Source organism: Camelus ferus, chromosome X, assembly GCF_009834535.1.
Source record: "Camelus ferus isolate YT-003-E chromosome X, BCGSAC_Cfer_1.0, whole genome shotgun sequence".
Lineage (NCBI taxonomy): Eukaryota > Metazoa > Chordata > Mammalia > Artiodactyla > Camelidae > Camelus > Camelus ferus.
The window spans coordinates 41,817,572-41,829,925 of NC_045732.1; the positions used below are offsets into that span (position 1 = coordinate 41,817,572).

A 12,354-nucleotide genomic window follows, 5' to 3' on the forward strand; every position below is an offset into this window, starting at 1 on the left:
GTCCTCAGCCATCCTTGAAGTTATGAAATGGAATGAGATCACTGACAGAGTGTGGCATGAAAGAGAAGAGGACCAGAGCAGAACTGGGGAAGAGGAACCAACACATAAGGAATGGAGAGAGGAAGAGGAGCTGGGGGTGGTCCGAGATGTAGGAGGAAAACCAGCAGGGAGTGGGCTCACAGAAGCAGAGGCAGGAAAGAGCCGGCTGTGCACAGGGGGGGGCTTGTTAAGAGTGGCAAAATGTTACAGCTGGGGGAAGTAAGATGAGGGTGGAAGAAAGTCGATCGGCTTTAACCAGTGGGAGGTCCTGGGCGACCTCACTAAGAACAGTTTTCTGTGGCACGGTGGGCGCCTGAGGCAGATTGCAGTGGGTTGCAGAGCCCGTGGGAGGTACTGAAGTGGAGATGGCCAGTGTAGACGAATTTCTCAAGAAGCTTAGTTGTGAAGAGGAGAGAGGGACAGTGATTGCTAGAGGGAGATGTGGGGGCAGAGAGAGGGTTTTTATTCCCAGATGGGAGAGACTTGAGCTTCTATAAATGTTGGTGGGAAGCAGGCAACCAAGAGGGAGAGGTTGAAATACTGGAGGGAGAGGGGATGATTGTTATGGAGGAGGTAGCAGGGGTGGGCTCCACAGCCTGGGTGGAGGGACTGGCCTTAAATAGTACAGGGGCCCTCTCTTTCTCACAGGGAGGGAAAGCAGAGGTAGTGGTGGCAGGGGGAGCACAAGGGCGCTGAAAGGGTTGGTGAAAGGAAGGCTTCGGGAAAGTTCCAAGCAACAAATGGAGATCCCTGACCAAGGGCATGGATGTTGGAGCTAGGAGGAAGCAAAGAATACTACCAGTTGGAAGTCAGGGAGGACTTCCTGCAGGAAGCAGCATTTTAGCTGGGTCATGAAATTCAGGCAGGATTTCAACAGGCAGAGATCTGTGCAGAAGACAGAAACAGAGTCAGCAAAGACATAGAGGCATGAACAGGCTGGATGTGCCAATGGAGTAATGAACAAGTGAGTTTGATGAAGGCTGGACAGGAGTGAGTGAGATGATATTGATGCCACTGATACTGACAGGAACAATCATAGTTACCATGTATGAAGCACCAGACCTACCTTGTGGCAGGTGCTTTACATACCTGAATCTATTTAATCCCACCACACCCTGCAGAATAGGTATTTCCTCATTTTGCAGATAAGAAAAATAAATCCTTGAGATGTGAAGAAACGGACCCAAGATCCCCCAGCTAGTAGATAGTGGGGTATTTCAGCCCAAGTCCATCTGACTCTAAAGCCCATGCTTTTTCCACCTGACAGGAAAGGCCAGGTGAGGACGTATGGTGGGGGAGCCTTGAATGCCAAGTTGAGGAATGTGAACTTTATCCAGGAAGCAATGGGGAGCCAAGGTGGGTGTCTGAGCAGAAGAGAGTCACACTCAAAAGTGGGCTTTAGGAAGGCTAATGTGGTCCAGGAGGGTAGGGAGAAGTCAGGAGGTGACTGCAGTGTCAGAGTGAGGGGTAGCAGAGGCCTGGCCTGGATATGAGGGGAGTGAGCAAGGGCACTGGAAGATCATTTATTTCTCAAGACAGCCTTGAGAGGTATGGAGTTTCCTTCTCCTTTTATAGATGAGGAATGGGAGACTCAGGAAGGAGGAGCTCCTTGCCCAGGAGTTGACCCCTGGCTCACGTGGTTTTGCTGACTCAGTGACTCTGTGGAACAATGTGTCAGAGGGAGCTCTGAGTATGAGGAGGGTGTGCATGTGCGTGCACGTGTGTGCTTGCGTGTGTGCGCTTGTCTGGGTGTCAGATGGACAGCAGTGCCTTCCCTGCCTGTCTTCTTTCCTTCCCATGTCTTCCCAATCCTCCAAGTATCCTGGATTCCATACTTACTGCCTCCCCTGAACCCAAGGGTCTGGGAGTGGGGTAATACTGTTTCATTGGCTATCCCCAGAAGATCAGCCTTCTCACTCCCAAGACACCTGGTCCCACCCCAGCCCTCCTGCCTGTCCATCCACCCCATGAAACTGTAGTCCAGCTCGTGACTGCCATGTGCAGACCAGCCCCTGGTACTGCGCCACAGGACCCTAGGAATAGGTGCTTGTTCCTGCAGTGACTCCTCCCTGCTGCTCGTGGAGCTTCTGTGTGGGTGCCAGTGGTCACCTTGGTAATTCGATTCAGTTCCTGAGCAGTTAACAACCACCACCATGTTCCCACCGCTCTTGTTTGCCAGGCACTTGACATGTGTTCCAGTCCTTGCAACAATTCTGTGGGGCTGGCATCATGAGCCCCATTTTTATAGATGAAGAAACCCAGGCTCCAAGAAGGGCATTCGCCTGCCTGGGGCACTTGCAGAGCTGGCGTTGGAACCTAGGTCTGTTTGCTTCCAAAGCTGTGGGCTTTCCAGACTCCATTTCTAAGCATCTCCTATTTTCCCCACGCTGAAGCCTTTAGGAAATAGAAATCTTTGTCCTTCAAGGCCAAGGTGGATTTCTAGAGATAGTGCCAAGTTCACCCAAAGGACCTGCTGGCACGAGTCTGAGACTTGGAGCTCCAGGAACTCTGGATTTAGATCCTGACTCTGCTGCTCACCCAGCCATGTGACCTTGGGCAGGTATCTGACCTCTTCGGGCTCCGATTCCCTCATCTCTAAAATACTGTAGAGTCGTTGCAGGGGTTCAATGAGATGATGCCTGCAAATTGCTGGCACAGAGCTGGTTGCTACTATTTATATTAAAATGAAGGTTGGGCACCTGTCAGGTCAGAAATGGAGTTTACATACTCTGGGCGTAACCTTCAGACTGAGCCTAGCTTGAGTGTGGGGGAGGGCCACTCCAGGAGGGAACTAGCAACAGCCTCTTCGGAGACTGACGTGGGTGTGGCCGCAGAGAATCCATCTGCACTGGCCTCCCCAGTCCTACCCCCATCCTAGCCCCACCTCCCTGGTTCCAGCCCTTCATGTATCTCCCCTGCTCTGCAAACTAATGCCTCTGCCTCTCTCTGTCACCCGCCGCCTGTGGCCTCTACCCTGCCCTTCCTGGCCCCAGGGAAGAGGAGGAGGAGGAGGAGACTGAGGAAGAGGAAGAGGAAGACGCTCATCAGTTCTGCTGTCCGGCCTCCGAGTGCAGTAGTCCCTCCTCTCGGTAACTGAGAGGACCAGGGTCATTTTCTATGCAGAAGCAAAAGCCTTAACCAGCCCCCGCCCCCTCCCGTGCCCCCGCGATCCCCCATGGGACCCCTTCCCTGCTTCAGGAATCAGTTGGGAAGCATCGTGCCCCTTCCTCCCCCACCTCTTTCTTGGAATTCCCATCCCCACTGCTGTCTCCCCTGGACTCCAGCCCCTGAATTTTTAAGGCTGGAGCCCTAGGTCTGACTAAAACGTGGGAGCAGCAGAGCTTGGAGCTTGGAGCTTGGAACCTGGACCCTCCCGTACCCGCACCCCACTTCCCAGGCACCCTGGAGCCTGCCACTCCTGGAGAGGTCTCCAAATGACATCCCAAGGACCTACCTCTGTCCTCTGTGAGCACAAACAGAGATGCAGGGTGCCTAGGGCTTAGAGGACCAGACGGGGGCGGGACCCAGCCTGCTCATTCCCCTCACTGTGGCCACTGCTACCATCTCTCCCACTGCTTGAAGGCCTCGTCCCATGCCCCCTGCCACTCCCATAGCGCTCTGTAAATATGCTCAGGAGGAAAAGGCCTTTCAGAGTGCAAGTCGCTGTGTACAAAAGAATTTCCATCAATAAAAGCTGATCTCTTCTCTCTGTCTGATGTATGTTCCACCCCACCCCACTTCCCTCTCCCCATTCCCACCAGGGCCTCCCCCTCTTTCCTAGCTGGGGCTGGGAACAGAGTAGGGCTTGGTTCCTGGTATTGTCAACACCCAGGAGGCACTCAATCACTGAATGAATGGCATGTCATTCTCACCATGGGCAAGCCTGTCACCTTCTTCAGCCTGAGATGGTGCGAGCTGGCCAACTTGAACACGCCGCTTGGCCTCTCTGCTCCCCAGTTTCCCTGAGTATAAAACGAGAAGGGGGGTTGGACCAGAGGCTCTCCAGGGGCTCCCCCAGCTCTGACATTCTCTGACTCTGACATGGTACAATTTTCAGAAACTGTGATTCCACGAATTTAAGATACAATAATTCAGTGACATGTTCCATCCAATTCTGTGGTTTCTGTCTCTATAGAAATGCTGTGATTTGGGGATTCTCTGATACTGTGGTTTTTAAGATCTCATGATTCTACCATTTAAAAAAAAATCCGATGGTGTGATTTTTAACATTCTGTGCTGTTAAGAGTCCTAGATTCTGTATTTTCAAGGTTCTAATTCTACAACTTTAGGGATCTCTGAATCTGAGGGAAAGCCATCCTCCCCAGATGCAATGACCCTAAGTATTTCCTGCACCTGCCAGAAACGGGTTGTAAGATTTCCCAGAGGCTGTCGGCAGGAAGGTGGAAGGTGTCCTCTAATAGGCCATAGGACCCACACCTTCCGTGATGTTCCATGTTGTGTCTGTTAGCAGCAAAGCCAGGAGACTCCCAGGTGGGCTCATACCCCTGCTTTCCTCCTGTGAGCCTTTGGCATTAGACACATCTGAGTTTACCTTCTTTGGGTTCTGTTGCTTACTCTCTGTATAACCTTGAGCAAGTATTTCCTCCTTGAGCTTCATTTGCTTCCTGAGTACAGTGAGAACATATCTACCTCTAGGGGTTGTCATGAAGATTAGCAAGGAAAAAAAAACCACAAGGAGCCCAGCATAGGGTCTAGTGTTCGGCTGGCAAGTGTGCAGTGATTGGTGGTTCTTGTTTTGATTAAGGCCCAGGTGAGAGTCCCTCCTCTCTTTGTTTCCCCAGCCCTTCAGCATCCCCATCACTCCGGAAGTTTTCCGGAGGCTTGCCTCATTCTCCACTCATTACTTAAACTCAGCGACTCACTCATTCATTCAAATTCTCATTTATGTCTCCCCTCTCTCCCTCCTTCCCTCTCTGTTCCTGTCTCCTTTACTTCCTCTTCCAGAAGGCATTGCTTTTGCACCTACTATGTGCAAGTCTTCAAGCTAAATACGGTGAGGGACCAAAAGTAAGACAGTGGCTGTGTTCTCCATACGTTCTCCATCTCCCAGCAGAGATAAGAATTCCTTGGGGCAAGTGGGTAGGGTGTAAAGGGCAGAAATGATGAGCAGTTATGGTTTCAGTGATGAGCAAAATATGTTCCTGGCCCCAAAAGGAGAGAGATATCAAAATGGGCTGGGCCTAGTGGTGTCCAGGAGGGCTTCCTGGAGGAAGAGAGGCAGGAGTGGAAGGCTGGGAAGGCTTTGAATAGATGATTTGAGAAGGGAGGAGGCATTACAGGGGTCAGGGACAGCATGGACCCCAACTTGGCAGAGAGCTCCAGGGTCACATGCAGGGAAATGGTATGTGCAGCGCTGTGTTCAAGCTGGGGGTGTGAGTCTAGGTGATCTGTGACCAAGGAGGGAGAGACCATTCTGCCCTTCATCTGATTGGAGAGAGAAGGAGGTGGGTGCACAGGGGTACAAGTAAAGGTCAGATGACCATCGTGGGAGCCCTGGGGTGTAGACTTCTGTGTCGGCAACTGAATTGGCTGAGAGCCTGTGCTGTGAGAAGGGGAAGGTTTCTATCAGTTGTGTGGGAAGCGTGTGTGCCTATGCATACATGTGTGTGTCTGCATGAGGCCAGCAGTTCTCACAAGGGTGAGAGCCTATGCACTGTTGTGGATCTGAGGGAATGTGATTGTGTAAGGCTGGCTGTTGAGGGATACCGAGTGTGTAAGTTTGATTGTGTGAGGTAGCGACTTCCTGTGCCTGGCTGTCTCTCTGCTTGTGCCCAGTGGAGATAATCACAAGTCTGGGTGTGAGTGGCTTTTGAGCACCAGAAGCTGTGGCTTTTCTGATGATGCTTGTCAGACAGGATGGCCACACAGACACACATGACTGCCACCTGTGGTCTTAGGGGACCAAGGTGGCTGCTGGGTCCTGGCCTGGGCATAGAGAGGGTCCAGAGAGGTGAATCATTACCAGGCCACTGCCCAGGGGACACAAGAGCAGGGTTGGGAACAGACACTTCAAGAGAGAATCACATTATTAGCTGGTGAGAAGGAAGGTCTGTGATGTGAGTGTGCACAAAACACAAGGGGGTGGGTAGCTGACCCTTTCAAGTTCTGTAGAGGGTGGGAGCGAGTCAGAACCAATGTCCCAGGAGGGCTGGCCTGCTCAGGGCACTGCAAGATGCAGACGAGCTCATCGAGACCAATAAAGGGTGTGAGGGGAGGGGAGAGGGAGGACATCCTGGGCAGAAGAAACTGAGGAAGAGCCTGGGTACAGGTGAGGCAATGTGGATCAACTCGCCATGGCCTGAAATGTGCAAGGAACCCACTTCCACCAACATCTAGGGGCTTAAAGGTGCCGGGGAATGGGGTGCAGGGGTGGCAGGCTGGACAGATTCAGCCAAAAAGCTACAAGTGGGCCACTGGCCTGGAAGATAGGAAATTCGGGTTCTCATCCTGTGTGGCCCTGAGCAAGTCACATGGACTTTTTGAGCCTTAATTTGGATCTGTGGGATTAGATGGTTCGTAAGGTTCATCCCGGTTCTGCAGATCTACCGTTGACCAGCCAAAGCCATGAGTCATTGCTCTCAAAGCCAGGCACTTCTTCAATCTAATCTCAGTCTTTCCCGCTTCCTCTTGGGTTGCTTCCTCACTCACACACCCCACAAATATTCACCCAGCATCTGACCTTCTGTGTGCCACTGTGGGAAGGCACGGGGAGCTGGAGGATGCAAGGACTTGACCTTGGAGGGGCTGCCCAGTGCAGGGATGGTGGGTACGAGCATGAGCCACTGGTGATTTGCCTCGTGGCTCCACCACTGCTGAGCTATGAGACTTTAGGCAAATTTCTTTATCTCTCTGCACCTCAGTTTCCTCATCTGTGTTATCCCCTTCAGGGAGAACCACCCAGACCTTGCAAAGCTGCTGGGCCTAGCTAAAAGTAGGTCCTCAGTAACTGACAACTATTACTTTTAGGGCTGCAAAGAAGCAAAGCTGGCATTCAAACCCAGATCTGGGCACTCCCAAGCCTATGCTTGCCCACTCAGTACCCAATTAGACCCTCCGATGGCTTCCTCCTCCCCTGCCAGCCCCTGTGCCAAGCTGGGCTGTCCTCAGGTTTGGAATCTCTGTGGTGCTGGGATTGGGCAGCAGAAACAGCTTGCAGAAGAGCTGTCGGAGGAGAGGGAGGTGACTGGAGTTCCTCCGCCCCTCTGCCCCCACCCCTCACTGGGTCCGGTCTTCTTGCCCAGTCTTCCTCCAGAGCCCAGTGCCCTTGGCCTCATCTAGGTGTGCTGACCTCCTTGTCTTGTTTTCTTGTCTCTCACTTCTGGTCCCCTCCTTTCAGCCCAAGTTGTCATGGGGATAGTCCTCAGCATCCCTAGCTTCCTCTTGCCCTCATCTTATGGTATCCATAGCAACAGCCCCCATTCATTTCCATGGCAACTGCATCCTGATCCCATCCCCTGCTGGCTGCCTGGCTCCTCGCAATGCCAATAAAGGGAAGGAGGGAGAGAGACCTCCCATTAGGAGCAGCAGCTGGGGTGGGTCAGTGCCTCCACCAGGGGCAGGTCAACCTGAATCCCTACAGCCCCTACTGCCCTGCTTCTCCCCATCATAGTGCCTTGGCTCACAAGGTCCCTCATTCCTCATCTCTACCAACTCCTCCTAGGCAAGGACCCGTTCAATAGCTTCCTCCCCGCAGAAAGCCTTCAAGACAGCAGAGGAAACAGCGCAGGCTCTGGGCTTTGAATCCCCGCTCTGCCACTTGCTAGCCCTGAGACTTTTGGCATTCCTTTCCCCCGCCGAGCCTTCTCCTCACCTGCAAAATTGGAATCCTAATTTTTCCTTCACGTTTACCAAGCAGTTAAAATAATGTGCGGAAAATGCCTGACACAGGGAAGGTGCACTGGAAGTGCAAGTTTATTTTTATTCTGCACAGCCCCTCGGCCCCCAGCCCCGCCCCCTGCCCCTCCGTAGCAGGAGGAGTCTCTCTCCTGAGCTCCCCCCAGCACTTCCTCTGTTCCCCAGCCCTGAGAACTTTCAGTTTCATACTGTGGTTATATATGGTACGTGGTTATTCCCACCGCTGTAGAGGATGCTCTCCAGTTTCCCTCACAGAATAGCCCAGCAGACCGTGCACATGGGTGCACAGGTGTGCATATGTGTTTTCTTTGCTCTTGCTCCTGGCTAGGAGGAGTCCAGGGAGAGGTAGGTCTCCCAGGCCCTTTCTGAAGTCCATGAATCCAAAGAGGGAATTCTATTTTGAGCTCTGCGCAGATGAGAAACTGAGGTGCGTGGAGGTAAAGGGACACGCCCAGGCTCACACACCTGGTAAATGGCAGTCAGGACCTGAATTTAGGTCTGCCCAGTTTGTTACTGCACAACATGTTCTCTGTGTGTGTGTGTGAGAGAGAGAGAGACAGAGAGAGAGACAGAGAGACAGAATGAATATGAGTGTATGTAAGAGAGAAGAGGGATTTTCCATGTGGTCAGCATGTTCCTGAGTGTCCTGGGGGCTCTGAGTTAAGGGATTCCGTGTCCCCAGGTCGCTCTTCTTCAGCCACTTGTATGATGTCAGGAGCAATGCCCTCAAGCTCTGTCCTTTTTGGGAGGCTGTGTTGACAGCCTGACCTCCCTGCCACTATTCCCTTTGTAACCAAAATGAGGGCGAGCTCTCGAGGAGGGAATGGGCAAAGAGTAGAGAGCCAGGGGCAGTCCGGGGCCAGAAGTGGGGAGAGACAATGAGATGTCATGAGAAGATGGCCTGGGCCCTGGGTTCGCATCCTGACTTTCTCACTGAACAGCTGTGTGACCTTGAGCAAGTTTACATCACCTTTCAGCCTCAGTGTCCTCATCTATATAATGGGCCTAATGGCGCCTGCCTCGAGAAGTTGCAAGGCTTCAATGAGCTAACTAATGCCCTTGCCCTAGGGATAGAGGTGACTGTAGGGCCCTATGGCAGCACAGAGGAGGGACCTGTATACCATCCTATGTGGAGGGGTCAGGCAGGCATGGAAGGGCACACCTGAGCTAAACGTTGAAGGGTGAGCAGGAGGTAGCCAGGTTGGGGTAAAGGGGCAGAGGGTATATGAGGCAGGGGTCAGGTCAAGAGAACCATCCATGGCTATAGTGGGGAAGTTGGAGGTTATCCTCTGGATAATGATGCCTGTAAAACCTAAGTTAAATGACTCCTCTGCTCATCTCAATCAGAGCAAAAGCCAGAGTATTTATTGTGGGCTCAGTGTCCCTCACAATTTGGCCCCCATGACCTCTCTGATCTTACCTATCACTCTTCCTTCGTAATCTCTGTTCCAGCTACACTGGCCGCCTGGCTGGTCCTCAAATATGCCAGGCACGGTTGTACCCCAGGGCCTTTGCACAGGCTCTCCCCCCTGTCTGGACTGCTCTTGCCCCAGATAACGACACAGCTCACTCACTCATTTCCATTGGGGCTCTGGTTCTGTGCCATTTATTCCAAAAGCCCTTCCCTGAACACCACCTCTAAAACAGCACCTTTTATCACCCTGCTGTATTTTCCTTCCTAGCACTTGTCTCTACCTGAAATGATAGTATATAGTTATAGTCTCCTTCTCCCACTAGAATGTCACCTCTTACACGTCATGTTCATGACTCTATTTCCAGCACCTAGCACCGTGCCAGGCACGTAGACAATGCTCATTTGCTGTTTGTTGAATGAGTTAGGAGGAGCTGTGGAAGGGTTTTAGTGGGAGAGCAAAATGGGCAGATTTGCACTCTGGAAAGCTCTCTCTCTGGCCATCAGACGGAGAACGGACTGGGAAGAGGAGACTGGAGGCTGAGGGTCAAAGTTCAGGTGAGAGGCTTTCTGAGCACAGCTGCCAGAGCTCATTCGCTGACTTGCTCCCTCCAGGCTTTTACTGAGCATCTACTCTGTTCCAGGCCCTGTGCTCTGTGCTCACGAGGAGATTATCAAATTCTCTTCCTGTTCTGGGACTCTTGAACACAAATAGCTGTCACGCTTTGCCAAAGCTAACCTTCTCCATAAAAAGAAGGACAGACATGTGCTGTGTGTGGGAGCCCCGAATGGAATCAGCAATCAGTGTTGGCTGGAGGCAGGCTTCAGGAGGGCTTCTTAGTGGTGGCATATGACCTGAATCTGAATGGAACTAGGGATTGCGGTGGGGCAGGGGGGCAGAGGTGGTTCTCAGATTGCAGATGGCAGAAGCTGATAGGGATGGAATTCTGGGTGGGAAGTCCAGTGAGGATAGGTTTGAAGGTGGAGCGTTACAGGAGTATTGGGGAGAAACAGGATTTGGACCAGCTTGGGGTGGGGAGAAGGGTGGATGGGGTGGAGGGGCTGGTAGCCAAGCCTGCAGTATGGCTTAATGTTTCAGAATGTGAGCTCTGGGGTCAGACTGCTTGGATTTGAATCCTGGCTCCATCACGAATAGCTGTGTGACTATAGATATGTTACTCACCTCTCTGGGTCTCAGTTTCTCTCATGCATAAAATGAAACTAAGTAACAATACCTACCTCTTAGGGTTGTTGAGAAGAGTAAACAAGTTATTAAATGTGAAGTGGTAAGAACAGGGCCTGGACATGCTGTCTCTTGGAGGAACCTCTAATGCCCGAATAAGGAACTTGCGCTGTCTTTTGTGGGCGGTGGGAGCCATGAATGGTTCATGAACAAAGGAGACAGTTTATCAAAACTGGGAGCTGCGTGCTGGGTGGGGAGAGGTTTGAGAGGTTGGTGGGTGCAATCCTGCAGTCCTGAGGGGGAGAAAAAGAGCATCTTAGATGCCTGGGGGGCGCTGGGTTGGGTCTGACCCCCAAAGAGGGACGTCACAGGCCCCAGAGGCCCAGTAGAGAGAATTTGGGCTGCGAGGCAGCCCTTCAGTCTGTTTCCGCCCTGTTCCCGACAGTGTTGCAGATTAATACTTGGGAGGGTGGAGGGGGAGCCATGGGGGTAGCTCCCACCAGGGTGGAGCCAGCGCCAGTGCTGCAGCCCCCTGGGACCCAGCATCATGGGTGCAGCCTCTCCATTGCAGCCAGACCCCAGCCCAAAGTGCTCTTCCGCCAGGCTGGCAGGCCTGTTGCAGCTCCAGCTCCTACATTGGTTGGGAGCCCCTCTAAACCCACTCCAGCTTGCCCCTCGTTCTGTGCCCTGGCCTCTGCCAAGTAGGGGCTGGGGAGGGGCCCTTTAACCCTTTCACCAGCCAAGAGCCCCTTTACCCCTACACCAGATCATTCTCTAGGCCCCAGCCATACCCATTCCCCCCACAACCCCCTCCATGCCTCCCTCGCCTGTCCCCCCCACAACCCCCCTCCACAGTTCCTGGTTCCCGTCTCCGTGGCTCCTCACCATGCCCGCCTGCTGGTTCAGGGCGCCTGGGCTCTGTCGCCACCTGAGTTCCCTGGCAGCCTGGTTGCCATGGCACCATGAGAGCAGGTCTGGCAGAACAACAGCTCGGGGTAACCAGGGCGGGCAAGACCCAGTGCCCAGCTCCTGCTACTCTTCGGCCTCAAGACCCTTTCCCCTCCTCCCCCAGCTGAGCAGAGGAGGCCATGAGGAGAAAAAGGAAGTTGCCCCGCAGGGCAGCTCTTTACCTGTGAGGATGCTGGATAGGAGGTGCCTCCCACTGTCACTGAGCCCGTGCCTTGGCAGCCAAGGGAACCCTGGGAACTGGCCGGGCAGAGTCCAGGCTGCTGAGGGCAGGGGTGGGGCTGGAGGGGGGCTGGGCTGAACAGGCAGAGGAGAGCCTGGACTGCAGAAGGCAGGAGTGGGCTTCAGGCCCAGGGACAGGGCTGATCTGGGATGGTGCTGGGGATTGGGCTGGGAGGAAGGCACATGTGGGGGACAGAGCTGTGAGGGAAAGGCCTGGGGGGAGGGGTGGAGATGTCAGGGAACTGGTCCATCAAGGGGGGTGGTGTGGACAACGCAGGTGGTAGGGGCTGGGACGATTAGAAAAAGGGGCTTGAGGGGACAGGACTGGGAGGAAACTGGTCTGAGGATAAGGCTGGGAGGGGACATGACCATGAAGGGACCGGGCTGTGAGTAGGACTGGGGACGAGCCTGTGAGAAGACCCAGCTTGAGGGAAAGGCATCTAAGAGGATGGAGCTTTGAGGGGATGGGGTGTGTGAGTGGGGAGAGGACGTTTGAGGGAGGAGCTGTGAGGGGACAGGGCTGAAGGGGAGAAGATGGGACCTGAAGGGAAGGGGCTGTGAGGACAGTGAGGTGACAGCTTGCGGGGTAGGACTTCCCTCCAGACTTTAAGTATTGGGGTCCCTGTATCTGTGAGGAAGCTGGGGAGGATGGGGGAGT

At 53.4% G+C, this 12,354-nt stretch overlaps 1 protein-coding gene across 3 annotated transcripts in view; it reads left to right on the forward strand.

Moving 5' to 3' along the window:
* IQSEC2 (IQ motif and Sec7 domain ArfGEF 2) overlaps window positions 1-12,354 on the forward strand; it is a 51,536-nt gene that overhangs the window by 19,622 nt on the left and 19,560 nt on the right. The window lies entirely within an intron of this gene.